The following is a 14,737-nucleotide window of genomic DNA, read 5'->3' as shown; positions in this document are numbered from 1 at the left end:
CCTCACCCTGCATGTGTGGCAGCTCGGGCTAAGACAGCTTCCCGGGCACACACACAGCCGCACCTCAGTACTTCACAGGTCTTTAATAGACCATTTACTTGTTAATGAGGCGTTGTTGCATTTCACCTCTTCTTAGCGCCCCTGCACTCCACTGTGATTGTCCCTGGCATTGCACGGCCCCCACAGAGCAGAGTCTCTCTGAGTCTGCGCTGCTGTGGCGGTGTTTGCTGACACTCTTCAAAAAAACACCAGTACAATGTCTGCAAGGTCCACGGGCCGCCACGGAAGGCTTGCCGTGCCGCTGGCGGCCCGCGGGCCGTACTATGAGTACCCGTGATCTAGACTAAGTAAAGTTGTTTTCCTGCGTCTCTAGTGGACTGAGGGAAGGCAGGTGTTTCATTATTTACATGTTGCCCGTGTTGAAGTTGTTGCGAGGCTCTTCACACCAGAGTTCTCAAGAATGCTGCAGAGAGCTTTGAATGAGTGACAGCCAGACAGGCACCGACATTCACTCTAAGAAAGAGGATAGCTGCCCAATTAGAGATGTGTGCAGGTGTGCACTCTCAGATGGAGCGTATTTGATAATGCACCAGGAGTGGCTGGTATCCTTTGAAAGTGGTTGAGAGAGCAAAGTGCCCCACTGCTTCCCAGAAAAGAAAAAAAAACCTTCCTCAAAAAGCCCCAAAATAAAATCAGCATCATGCAACATAAACACAAACTAAATCACTATTCAGACCTACATTACACTAACATTTGAAACAAATTAAATGGTCCTTGCCCATATATTGTGTGTCATCCTTGGTGCTCTTCTGCAGTCTGGCATGAGTCGAAGAGCTCCCCTAATTTTAACTCACCCTAATGCAGATTTTTGAAAATAACTTCCACCCTTTCAAACAACAAACTAAGATTTGCAACTTTCTTGGAGTATATGAACGAGTAAAGACCAAATTTAACAAGGATATGCGTGACCATAACTTACAGAAAAATGTTCATTTAGGAGTGAAACCTCACCTTAGCGATCCACAAAATTCCGAATTTACACTCAAAAGCGATGCACTTAGTAAAATCTATCTATGCCACAGTGACATCATTTTAAGAGTGAGTTTATCTGGGGGTTCTTGTAGTAACATGCAAAAGTGGTCAACGCGTGCAAACATGCAAGTTTATGATCAACCGTTTACTATCCGTACACCTTCATGACAACAGGTGCAAATTTACTCCTGACAAGGACATAAATAAACCTTTTTTAAGCGTGGGAAAGGGCCTCACTCTTTCCCCTTCTAAAAATTGGTGGAGAGAAGGTCTTTATTCATGGGAACAAATATTTTACCTGGGGCGAAATATTAACAAGCATTTGCAATGCAATAGGTCTCACATTCACCAGATTTTGAGCTATAGACATTGTAAAAGAAAATGACTTTTATTTATGTTTTAGGTTTTAAAACATAAATAAAAGGCATTGTCATTTGCAATACTAATAGCTTAAACTCTTGCAAATGCGAGACCTATTGCATTGCAGTAAAGGGCCTTTTTGACCACTTGTTAGATTGTAAATATCAGAGGAAAAGACCGGCCTGCAATGTCTTCACAGTAGTGATAAATAGTGCAGTGAAGATGTGTAAGTGTTGTAGAAGGTAAATTCCCAGCCTCGCAGCATCCAAACACCTGCCAGTCCATGATGTTGGCAATTGCTGGCATCATGCCTCCTCTAGTGGCGGCTGGTGGACTTGGAAAGTGGTAGGCGAAAGACTCTGCGGAGACCCATTTCCAAAGTCCCTGCCTCTCTACTATTTGGTGCTGTGCTCCCTGAAGTGCAGATCTTCTCAAGCTCCGAGCACTCGTGCTTCTAATACTGCATTGTGCAGAAATAAAACAGCACATTTGCACGTACATTATCACTGTTAGCTTAGACATAGCCTTAAGTCCCCATTACATGTTTCTCACCCCTCTGAACAATGCCTACAACAGCCAAACTATTCCCATATAGGCTGCTCTCCAGCACAGCAGCATAACTATTGTGAAACCTCTTACTAGAAGATGGTAAATGCCCAAGTAAAAGTAAGCATAACTCTCACGTCTCTGCTTCAGTGCACGTTTAAGCATGGGCACAGGTTTGCCGCACAAGTTTGCCACAATTATTTGAAGAGCACCTCTGCACCTCACACATGACTCCCAAATTCTTTTCATAAACGACACAATAAATCCAAACTTGGCAAACCATGCACTTGAAAGAGAATAGCCTCTTTCCTTAAAATCAAAAGCTCTTTGGAGCCTTGTCGGTGATAAAAGGCATTATACAAGAGTTACAATACAGTGAAATACACTTGCTGCTTAGCAACAAACCATTATCCCTTGCTAGCACAGAGGTATCCCCATCCAACTGAATGTGAATTGAGGGTTGTTCAGTAACTTTGGGCCTGTACAACGCTATTCTCCTAAGTTTCATTAAAGTTGGTAGTACGTTTGTAATAATGTCAGATAGTAATGTACTTCACAATGCACTGCTGCTGGAGTGATATGTAACCCATGCTATGCAATATTGCGCCATACTATAGGTATTGAAATGATGTAGTGTCCTGCACATATAAAGCTTTTTTTCACAAACACTGTATCCTGATGTTCACCCAGTTATACAACTTTCCCCTGCAGCAGCCAAAGCCAGTGAAATCCTGAGTGCATTACAGCAAAGCGTCGCTGTGCAGCTTAAGCCCAGATGGAGAAACTCAGCATGAATTGAAACCAGAAGCGTAACAATAATTGCCCAAAAAATCACTTGCCACACGAAAATCACAACTAGCGTTGTCTCTATATTGGGAAGAGTGACGAGGGCCACAGTACGTTGTAATATTGGAAGCGGGCACACTGTTTACTGCACAAGTGAAACGGAGATAGGCAAGCACACAGAAAGATGCAGTTGCAGCAGGAACAATGTAGTGGCGTTAACTGTAGTATCTCTGCGCTTACATAAAGGTTTACATCAACTTCATCATTGTTCTTCAAGCGCACTCGCACACACATGTTGCAGAGTCAAATATTGTCAGGCACTGGCAAAAATGTTGTGTGCATCGGGCATTTTTGTGCCCACTTTTGTACTAAGGTTTACATGACTCCCACTGTCTGTAAAGTTCTGCACCGGGCGTGCCCTAACGGACTGCACTGAAAAATCCATTCTGCCCTGCAATACCAGTTATTCTAAAGTGAACTGTCTCGTTTCCCCAAGCCTAAAGCAACGAAGCTACACAATGGAGGCAGTGCCTTTTGATTGCATAAGTCGGAGTTTTAGAATTGAAGGCCAAGAGAATTCAAATATCTTGAATCTGTCCAGCCACCAAAAATTCTATTTATCCATGTTTGCACTAAAGGCTTGCCCACAGCACCATGTGTTTCTCTTTCATACTTTGGGGGCAACATTGTGCCATTTGGTGGAGGCCCAATCTCGAAGCTGGCTTATTGTTATGTAAAATGAGCACTACACATAAATCACAAAATGCACACCTTCCAAGGACGCACATCACGTACAATGCACACTTTCAAGGCAATTGTTTTTCTATGCTACATTGTACCACACAGCCTTGCGGTTTCAACTGGCTCTATTTCTAAGGCTCACGTTTAGTTGAATAAATATGTACCGTAGTTCAAATCTATAAAACATGTCACTACAGTGATCATCGCTTCCAACCATTTGTGCATGTGGCTGGCAGCAAACGCCAAAATAATTTCCTACCTGACTCACTGTTTGTTGACTCTCGGGCAAACCAAGTTCAGGAAAGTCGACTTCTAAATCTTTGTTTAAAGGACACGCACGCCACCCTCTTGGGCGGAAGCTTTCCGTCTGTCTAATAAATGTCAAGTAGTCCTCAATGATGAATGTACATATGGTGAATTTTGTATGTTTCAAATGAGCATTACGGAAAGTGTTAAGTTGAGACAACAAAGGATGTATCAGCGTGTGGGGAAATATTTGTCTCCTGCCACAAGGGGATCTTACCCTTATGTGACATCGCTGCCCGCAGTTTCAGATCCATTCACCATCACTAGTCCGTCCCGATGTCAGTCTAACTGCCAGCAGCAGCCGGCATGCTCGCGGAGGGAGGGAGGTTTGGGGTGGCGGGTGGTGGGTGTGGAATAAAAAACATAAAACCTACCTTACTGCCGGGTACTGCACCGCCTCCGCTCCTGGCCGGTCGGCGGTCACGCTGTAATGGTGCAGCGGCAGCCGGTCCGCGTGTTCCTGCTGCAGAAACAGGTTGCAGCCAGCAGCCATCTTCCCTCCCCTACCCAAGCCAAACACAATGCTGCAGTGGCAGCGTTGTGATTGGGGAGGTGCAGCAGAGCGCGCCCCAGCCAGGCCATTTTCTCTTTGTAGGCTGCATCATGCAGCTTACATAGAGAAATGGGGGAGTGCGCATGACTGCTTTGTTTGGCCCTGGGGCCGACCAAACAGTCAGCACCTACAACAGTGAGTAAGCCACTCCCCCCTGCCAGCGAGCAGGACCGCCCACCTGCCCACCCACAACCAGGAACAGACGCCCTTCTGCTTTCTCGCAGTGCGAGAAACAGAAACATAAATGGTAGTTTTTACCATTTATGTTTCTGCCTTCTCACACTGCAAGAAAGCAGGGGGGCAACGCCCCCACCCCCAATGGGGGAACCGCCACTGGCCTCCTCGCCCACATGTGTAGTTGTCCTTGACAACGTACGCCATAGGCAAGGCTAGAATTCCCCCTTTAGCTGCTACCCTGACAGTCCTTCCTCATACTCCCAGCAGATGGCGCTGCAGCATGATAATTCTTTAGTCAAAAGGCTGCCTCAAATGCTCCGTGGATCAACCGTGCAACCAAGCTGTACTGGGGACAGAGGTAAAACAACGAGAAGAGAAGTTTGTAATAACGAACCCGGGAGCCCCGCAGCATGGATTCCTCCTCCAAGGAAGGGAACATCGGTCTATAAGCTGCAGAATAAGCAAAGTATTTGGAAACTTCGCTGAGCAGCGGCAATTAGGATGCACGTAGCATGTCTATCTGCATCTGTAATGCATTCTTAACTCGGGCTAGTGTTTAAAATTACCCGGCATTCCAATAAACTGGGAAGAACAAGCGCGGTCCCCAAAGTGAATGAGGATCGCGCTGCAGCCGGAGCATGGGGATCTCTTTTCATTATGAAGCCATGTGTTTCTAGGAAACACATAGCCCCATAAAGATAAGAAAGTGCTTTGCGACAGCAGCAAAGCAGGCGAGCAAGTCCGGCTCGCAGGCGAAAGGGTAAAAAATGTAAATTGATACTTGTATAGCGTAAAGGTGTGAACCAAAAACCCTCATTTCCAATGGCAGGCCACCTTTCAGCATAAACGGTGACGCCAGCCAATGGAAATGAGGGGCGGGGCTTCAAGCCCTCTACTAAAACTCCTCCTTCACAAATCTCGCTGAGGCAAGCAGCGCTTTGTGCTGCAACACCACACGAGACCTAATAAAGTATTCAGTGTATCTATTTATTTTTATGCATGCGAAAATCTAAACATGTCATTTAAGAGCGCATGCATGTTGACACACTTGAACGCTTTGACGCTCGCAGCTTCCCAGTGGTGCTTCCAGAAATACTTTACGAATTTCGGAAATTTGTTTCACAGAGAGGAGATCTCCAGTGCTTGAAATGGAAAAACAGAAGTGCAGGTATGGACCAATGTATTTATATTTGGAAATACGGCCTAGGAATTCGGGTTACTCTGTTTTTGACTCCACGCACAATGTCGCATTTATAAACACAGGGGATGTGAATGATATCGCTATTGAGACGGTGCATCCAAACACAAAGGCACAACAGTTCAGAAATGACGTTATTTCTATGTGTCTTCTGCACCGCTAGTACGTAAACTACCTCCCTGCATACAATGATGCAAGGGCCTCATCTTGTGGATGATAGATAGAGAGCTAGATAGATAGACAGACAGACAGACATCAGAAAATGTTGTGTGGCAAGGATGCAGATGTATTGCCACTTTTTACGGGAGAAACTGTGCGCCCACAGTTGCTTTCTACTTGTTTTTCTGCCCTATCTGCTCGTTTCTAACCTTTATTTTTGATCTTTCTGCATGTTTCTGACCTAAGTTTCCTCTTTCTACTTGTTTATGTCCGTTATTTTTTTCTTCTTTCTACTCGTTTCTGACCTTTATTTTTCCACCTACTGCTCATTTCTAACCTTTATTTTCCCACCTGCTGCTCATTTCTGACCTTCATTTTTCTTCTTTCTCCTTATTTCTGACTGACTCTTCGACAGAGACATCACATCCACAGTACCCAGATACCCCTAGGGGTGACAGTGCTGCATTACACAAATGCTGATTGATTGATTCCCCCATTATTTGGAAAAAAATGTTCGCTTTTTCTGAAACAATACTTTACAAACATTGGCAAAGCCAAGGGCTTGGCACTTGCATTAGAAAAGATAGGCTTGTTGTCTTTATCTATGCTTGTTATCTGTGGCACTGGAATGGAGTCCTATTGGCCCCACTTTTGTAAAGTTCCACTTCAAAGTGCTAGATATGTGCGCTAAAATCCCTAGTTCATGTTATGCATGTGCATGTATGGGCCTTTTTGGTGCATACCGTGTGTAAGAGGGAGCCAGAGTAATGTAGGGTCAAAGGTTCCATTCTGGATGCCTCTATGCTGCTCCTCTGCATAAGATGGAGGTGCAGTTTGTTTCCCAGACAGTGGAAGTTTAATGTTGATATTCATGAAGCCAGAGGGAGATCTATGAACTGAAGTCGGGATACCGGACGCAAGGCGCTATTAGAAATGTATTGAGGCCCCTTTGTTGAGGAATGCTTCAGGTTAATTGCAGGGAGTTCTGATGTTTGGAAGATGGTGGGGGTGAAAGGATAGACTGCAGACAATGCCATGGGTTTAAGGGATCTTACTGTTGAGGCATTTTTTTTATCTTCACCATGATCTGTGCCTGATGCAGAGAGCTCACACCTCTTTAGGTTTCGCTGGAGGGCGGAGCTCTTAGCTCCGCCTCCAGAGAAATCTCTTGATTTCAGTAAGGACTCTGGAATACGCCCCCCTGTCCCATTGGCTAGCTCCATAAATGGAGGCTAGCCATTGGAACAGAGATCTGTCCGTCAAGGCCGGACCAGATTCGGGGGCGTTCCCGAGATTTTTTCCCAGGGCGGAGTTACGTTTTTTCCCGTTCCCTCCCCTTTCACTGAAAGTCTGTCCATTCCCGCCCCCTCCGTGTGCCTTTCCGCCCCCCCCTCACTGTCCTGTGCACGTTTCCCGCCGTCCGTGTCCTCTCCCGCCCCCTCCCGCCGTCCGTGTCCACTCCCGCCCCCTCCCGCCGTCCGTGTCCACTCCCGCCCCCTCCCGCCGTCCTTGTCCTCTCCCGCCCTCTCCCGCCCCCTCCCGCCGTCTCCCGCCGTCCGTGTCCTCTCCCGCCCCCTGTGTCCTCGTAGGTGCTAGGTGCTTGTGATCTCTCATTTCCCGCCGTCCGTGTCCACTCCCGCCCCCTCCCGCCGTCCGTGTCCACTCCCGCCCCCTCCCGCCGTCCTTGTCCTCTCCCGCCCCCTCCCGCCGTCCGTGTCCTCTCCCGCCCCCTCCCGCCGTCCGTGTCCTCTCCCGCCCCCTGTGTCCTCGTAGGTGCTTGTTCCTGAAAAGTCTCCATATGACGTTGCTGGTCTAAAATATCCCCAGATGGCATTGGAGAGGCACATGAGGATTCCCGAATGGCACTAAATGGTCAGATCTTCATCGGCATGGTGTCCTCTCAATATCAAGTCAGACTGGATATTGTTCGCCTCATTGACGCGCCGGTCAATGCCTGCATTCGGTTTGTGTATTTCTCTATGGAGGACGAACTGAAGAGCAAAGTGAGCAGTTTCCTCTTTGTACCCGCTCAATGGATAAATATGAAATTGTATCCTGCATTTCTGTTTTGTCTCATGTAAGAACCATGTCATGTTTTTGTATCTCCTATGTGCATTACACTGCAAGAGCCCTATATGCATTTCTCTCTCCTGTGTACATGGCTGCGTAGTAGCACCCTTCCCTTCTTTCTTGTGTTGTCATGTGTGCATCTCTGCATGTGAGCAGTATATTCTGCTCTCTTTTGTGCTTGGTTACCACGAGCACTGTGTATTCCTTTCTGACCGATACGGGCACATACTGCGTGTAAGCAAATCACCCTCGCTGTCCATATTTTCCGGTGTGCATATCAGCAACGTGAGCACCCTCTGCTACTGGTGTCTTATCTTTTTTGTGTGATCTCTCATTTGCCCTTCTTTTGCATATGTAACTGCTTATTATTGTCATTTCCTGTGTGTCGATTATCTTGCGTCACTGGCTTTATGCAAGATCATGCCATGCTTCTGACGATTTCTTGCATAATTGCACAACTGGAGCACCTATTTGCCCCTTCTGTACAGATTCTCAGACACGCACAGAGGTATCAGAGGCCAGTGTGCAAACGCAATTGCAGCTTCCCTCCTTCGGAATGGCATACCCTGATGGCACCTTTATTAGCTATCAACAGGTATTTCAAACATTCCAGTTTCTCTTCTGGGTGCCATGACCTATCACCAACTCAGAGTCCATGCGCACCTCCACGATACTTTTCCTGTCCTCCGAATCCCCCCTCCCCGGTGTTTGAAGAAAAGCTTACTAACCCTTCGCCACAGACCTATCATGTGCATTTATGCTAGCATGCCGCGGACAGTTCTGATCCAGATATCATCCAACTAAGTAGTCCAGGAAGAGGCTATCCGTGCAGAAATCAACGAGGAACAGTGATCCTTTTGCTACACCCAATCTTGGGATCCCCATTTATAGGCTCCGTTTAATTAATTTCACGTTTCTACACAATCTGTAATACGCCAGCGCTGCTGAGACTTTGGGCCTGGTGGAGGACGCGGGCTCTACCATGTGCTGACTTTTTGCATCTGTCTTGGGAGTGCCCATAGAGCTGGGACTATTGGGTGGAAGCAAACATTACGGGCTATTGCGCCCGTTGTTGCCCTGTTAGGCCATGTTAAAGAGAAGCCGCTGGAGACCTGTAGATGAAGGCAATGTTACTATTGCTTGCTAAGCACAGGGTTGCAATGCACTGGGGTAAACGGAAGGCCTCAACGAGTAACAGATGGATGCATGATGCAGCACTGTGCCAGGAGATGTAGGTTGCACGTTGGGAGTTGATGCCGGTTCGCTGTACGTCCAAAGATATCTGGAGTCCCTTGAAACACTGTCGGGTCACTAGGCAACGATCTGCAGAAGAGGCCTGACCCAACTTTCCCCTCCTCAGACCGATTGTATGTTTGCAGAAGGTTTTCCCATGGCTGCCTTGTCGATAACCTTTTTTGGACTAATCAATGCCTTCCTTTAATTGATTTAAAAGGAGCGTTGAACTCGCACTTCATGTGTAGATTTCACGGAGTGGCATGGCTTCCGGATACTTTCTTTTCTATTCTTGCTCTCCTGTCCTACTTTACTTTTTTCTTCTGCCTTCTATCTTCTATCGTTCTGGCTTCCAATGCATTCCAGATATTGTTGATTTACGTGCTTTTGGCTTCTGTTATGCAATTTCTTAAAATGCAATTTGTATGGCTGTTGCTATATGTTACTTACATTTTTTTTTTAATCAAGTCTTTATTTCGGCTCATTAAAAAAGTGGTATATGGCAAAGCCTGCAACCTAAAATGAGTGTGGGTGTATGTGGGGGGCTCTTTGCGTGTATGTGGGGGCTCTTTGCGTGTATGTGGGGGGCTCTTTGCATGTATGTGGGGGGGCTCTTTGCGTGTGTGTGGGGGGGGCTCTTTGCGTGTGTGTGGGGGGGGCTCTTTGCGTGTGGGTGTGTGGGGGGGCTCTTTGCGTGTGGGTGTGTGCGTGGGGCTCTTGCGTGGTGCTTGGGGGGCTCTTGCGTGGTGCTTGGGGGGCTCTTGCGTGTGGGGGGGGCTCTTGTGTGGTGTGGGGGGGCTCTTGTGTGGTGTGGGGGGGCTCTTGTGTGGTGTGGGGGGGCTCTTGTGTGGTGTGGGGGGCTCTTGTGTGGTGTGTGGGGGGCTCTTGTGTGGTGTGTGGGGGGGCTCTTGTGTGGGTGTGTGTGTGCAAATGCAATACGTCTCGCATTTGCGACAGAGTAAGCTATTGGCAATGCTATTTATTTATCTGTTTTCAAAACCAACACAAATAAAAAGTTTGTCATATACAATACCAAAAGCTCTAACTTTTCCGAAGGCGAAACCGTTGCATTGTAAATGCTTGTTTTGCCTCTGTTGTGGGTACTCCAGGCTGGAGAGAGCCCTACTGTGAGGAGCATTATTCTACACAAAGGCTGTGCCTGAAGAGCAACCTAGAGTATACTTGAAAGAAGAAGCACTCAAAAACCTTTTTGGGAGTGTCGATGGATAATCCACATCCCCGTCTGCTGACCCAATATTGTTAACCAGTGGTTAATCCAGATGTTGAGCTGTGGCTCAGGAAAAGGTCTTTATGGGACCTTGAGTCAAGTATCCATGCAGCTTCCATTGCCCACCTCTATATGTCAGTCAATAGGTCCCTTAGTGGAGTGGTGTGGCTCACTGGTTAGAGGCGGCAGACCCGTAAGCAGAGAACGGCCCGGGACCAGGGTTCAATCCCCGACGCGGCAGGGTTGTGGACCAGCGTCAAACGGACTCGATAATTCTCGCCTCGGTTCCTACTCTAACCAGGGAACACCCTTGGCAACTTTGGGCATTAAGCTTGCCTCATCTCTACAATGGCCCCCCACAGACGCCGGGGATGCCTGGTTTCACCTTGGAGATACCCAGAAAGGGACCATCTCACAGGGAAAACCAGGACGGGTTCCCCAGCGGTCTTCAGCGCCAGGATACTCCTTGGAGTCACAGTGCGCTTTACAAGTACACCTACATTTACATTATGCGACATGAAAGCAGGAAACCTGGGATACAACGAGGTTTACCTGTTTGACAAAACTGTGTGACCCTGGGCAATTACCCTTTTTCACGCTGTCTCCTTCACCTTTATCATCACATTTGTGGATACATTTAAAAAAAACTCAGTTTAGGATTGGCACTTTTGAAAAACCGCACTTGTATATGTTTTAATAAACGTTAATGTTGGTCTACTTTATTTATTTATTTTATTGAAAGAGTTTTATATAGCGTTGGCTAGACCCGAAGGTATCAGAGCACATAGGGCACACATGACCACGGACTGGCCTCTTGGTTTACTAATATCATCGTCATCAGGGGAATGAATGCTTTAAAGTTTAGAAACTGTGGCATCTGATAAATGCCACTCAATGCAGCGATTCACCTGTGTTTTTGAGGCAACGGTGTGACAGGTGCGCCCTCTAGTGTGCTGAAGTGAAAAGCTTTCCCATTAAAGGAAGATACTTGTATTTTGTTGAGTCTTCAGCACATTTTAGTTGAGGATTTCACCACCGTACAGGGGTTTGATTCTGTTCTGACTCTTCGAGGCAAGGCAGGCCACTGGCCGGGCTCTGGCTCCGCGCTCTCTAGTCATTTGCTGCTTGCCCACCTCTGTGGTTTTACTGAAATCCATTATCCCACTGTGACCACACCAGCCCTTCACAAGGGAAGGGAGAGAAGATGTATCAGAAGCAGTGAAGACACACAGAGACTGGTAAATGGTCTTTTGAAGGCCTGCAAGGTACTCTGGATGAGGCTGAGACGTTACCCCCTTCACACCCCTCGACAGCTCAAGAACTGCCTCTGTCCTGGAAACCGATGCCGCACAGCCCGGGCTGAGGCAGAGAACGGGGGCTGGAGGCTAAAGCCCTATTAGCCCAATGGGTGTTGCACACCTATTTGTACCATATGTGTGGTGTCGATCAGGGCCGGGTTGGCACAAAAGCGCAGTAGCTGTGTTCCATCCCTGGCAATTATGTCTGCACTCCCCAGCCCCGCACCCCCAACCCCCTCCCCCCGGGGGGCCGCTCGGCCATAATTGCCAGTGCTGGTTTGCGAACCCGGTCCGGCATTGGTCTCGATTCTTAATATACCCTGTTTGAGGTAAGAATTCATGCCACTCTGCCCTTATTGATATAACCCTCTTAACATCCAACGCTTTTAAAGAAAATACCAGTCGTTAAAGTCCTTCTTCTTTAACGTTCACGTAATATACTTGTCAAAATATTCCTTGCAGGACCATCAATTATTCCTGCATCCCAAAGAGGACTTCAACCTCCACTAAAGGTAACATTTCTTAATACACGATGGTTGTGAAACTTAACACTCCTAACAATGAAAACTCACTGTACTAATGGGGATTATTATATATTCTCTCTGTTACCACGGGAGGGAAGTATTTTCCTAATAATGACACCATATGAACATTCTCTACAATCCAAAGACACAAGGATCTGATGGGGGCGGTATCTATTTATACCGAAACAGCACTGGTAGAAGTTACAGATAACATCAGATTAGCATTAGATAGAGAACAGTCATCTATTCTCATCCTGCTAGACCTATCAGCTGCTTTTGACACCATCTCTCACAGCATTCTACAACAGCGACTCTGGGAGATGGGTGTGAGGGGGAAGGCCCTGAGGTGGCTTAAGAGTTATCTAACAGACCGAGCCACTGCAGTACAGATTGGCGACCTGGTTTCTTGCAGCAGCCAGTTAAGATGGGAGTACCGCAGGGCTCCATCTTGAGCACTACGTTGTTTAACCTTTACATGACCCCTCTAACCAGGGTGATCAGATCCTACTGCTTTGATGTAGTGTATTTTGCCGATGATACTCAGATTCTGATCACCCTTGGCCCGACCCCATGGACACAAAATCTAGTTTCAAGAATTGCATGGCCCAAGTCGATAGGTGGATGAACAGCAACCACCTACAATTAAATGGAAGTGAGACCGAGATAGTACTTTTTGGTAAGGCTCATGAGCACTGGTGAGATGACTGGTGGCCCCAAAACCTCGGTCCATGCCCTGTTCTAAGTCAGTCGGTGAGGAACTTAGGATTCCAAATTTATAATCAATTATCAATGAAAAATCAGGTTAAACATATAATTGCACCTGTTTTGCCATCATACGCAATTTGCGCAAAGTGTTTAAGTGGATTCCTTTAGAAGCCAGGAAACTATTAGTACAGGGACTGATCATCAGCCGTATGGATTAAGGAAATGACCTGTTGACACACATACATGAAGCCTGTTCTTCCTGGCTTCAGGTCCTACAAAATACAGCAGCCAGACTGGTGCTAAATCTCCCATCTGAATCTCCCTTGTCACCTAGCCTAAGACATCTTCATTGGCTAGCAGTGAAGCAGCATACCCATTTTAAGACCCTATGCCTTACGCATAGGAACATGTATGGTAGCGGTCCAAAATATTGGGCAAAAAAGCCCAGCTGGTATCTGCCTTGCAGGACATTAAGATGTAGTGATAATTCTCTCCTCACTCCTGTCAAAGTGCGCACTTTCAAAAACGGGGAAAGATCTTTTTCTTTTCTCGCTCCCTCCCTCTGGAATAAACTGCCTTTATACTTACGCATCATCTTTGATCACAACTGCTTTTGTAGGGAGTTAAACACATGGATGCTCGATCTTTAGTTTGGTTACTTCTCTTTTTCTAGCCGATAATCCTGAGTTGTCCGCAAGTGCCATGAGACTTTCGGGTGACTTGTGCGCTAAACGCTCCTGATTTGATTTGATCTGTGAATACTATTCAAGAAACTATACTTGTCTCCCCTTTAACCCCTTGGCCGCGGAGGTAATTCCGCCGTGGCGCTGGGGGAAGGGGGGTCCGCGCGGCCATGCTCGTGACTGAACCATTCCGTCACGAGCCACGGCCGCGCTGTGCTTGTGACGGAGTGGTTCTGTCACGGCCCCGCCCGCACAATAGAACACCAGCGCAGGCGTGGAATTCCTGCAGCGTGGGCGGGGCGGCCGTGCCGTGACGGAACCACTCCATCACCAGCACAGCGCGTCCGTGGCTCGTGACGGAGTGGTTCCGTCACGAGCATGCAAGGGATTAAAAAGTCACTTGAGCAAAGGAACAAAAATGTACACTTGCCTTAGAATAATTGAAGGACTTTATGCAAAATGTAACACTCACATGTGTGCGAAAAATAACGTACTTGGGCTCATGTAGACTGACAACGCTCGGCAAGCAAAAATGTTCCTGAACCGTGTGATAACGAATAACAACTTAGAACATACCATTTCTTTGCCTCCGTAGTGTGGGAATTGGTTAAAAACTACCACTATAACCACTGAACAATGACCCATACTGATGACATCGACATACATATCCATAACACCACCAACACACCTACTGTTCAAGATAAGGTGTGTACTTATGAGAATACAAGACTTATCCTAGGACAAAATTCACCTCAGACTTGTTCTCGTTCCTTCTCCTTCTTTTCTGAAAGCTGAACATGCTTTCAAATTTACACAGAACTAATGTATTTGTCATCATCTGGGATTTTTTAGAAAAACCCAAATATTACCAAGGCTTATTTCTGGATAATATCCTCCGCCAGCTGTTATTTTAAAGTCACCCAGTCAAATCAAATATAAGCTTTATTTCGGTTTTTGAGTTTAAAACCATAAAAGCAGCAAAAAGAAATACAGACATGTATATAGAAATCAACAGTTCATTACAATGTTAAGAAATAGAAGAAAAAAAGAAAAAGAAAAAAAAAAAACGGATGTTCAAAGCAAACTAAAACCAATCTAGTGCAAAAATAAAAACACATGGTAGACAGAGTCCCCTTTC

This window comes from Lissotriton helveticus, chromosome 7 (assembly GCF_964261635.1).
Source record: "Lissotriton helveticus chromosome 7, aLisHel1.1, whole genome shotgun sequence".
NCBI classification, from domain to species: domain Eukaryota; kingdom Metazoa; phylum Chordata; class Amphibia; order Caudata; family Salamandridae; genus Lissotriton; species Lissotriton helveticus.
The sequence above is the reverse complement of the archived record's forward strand: the minus strand, read 5'-3'. Positions refer to the sequence as shown.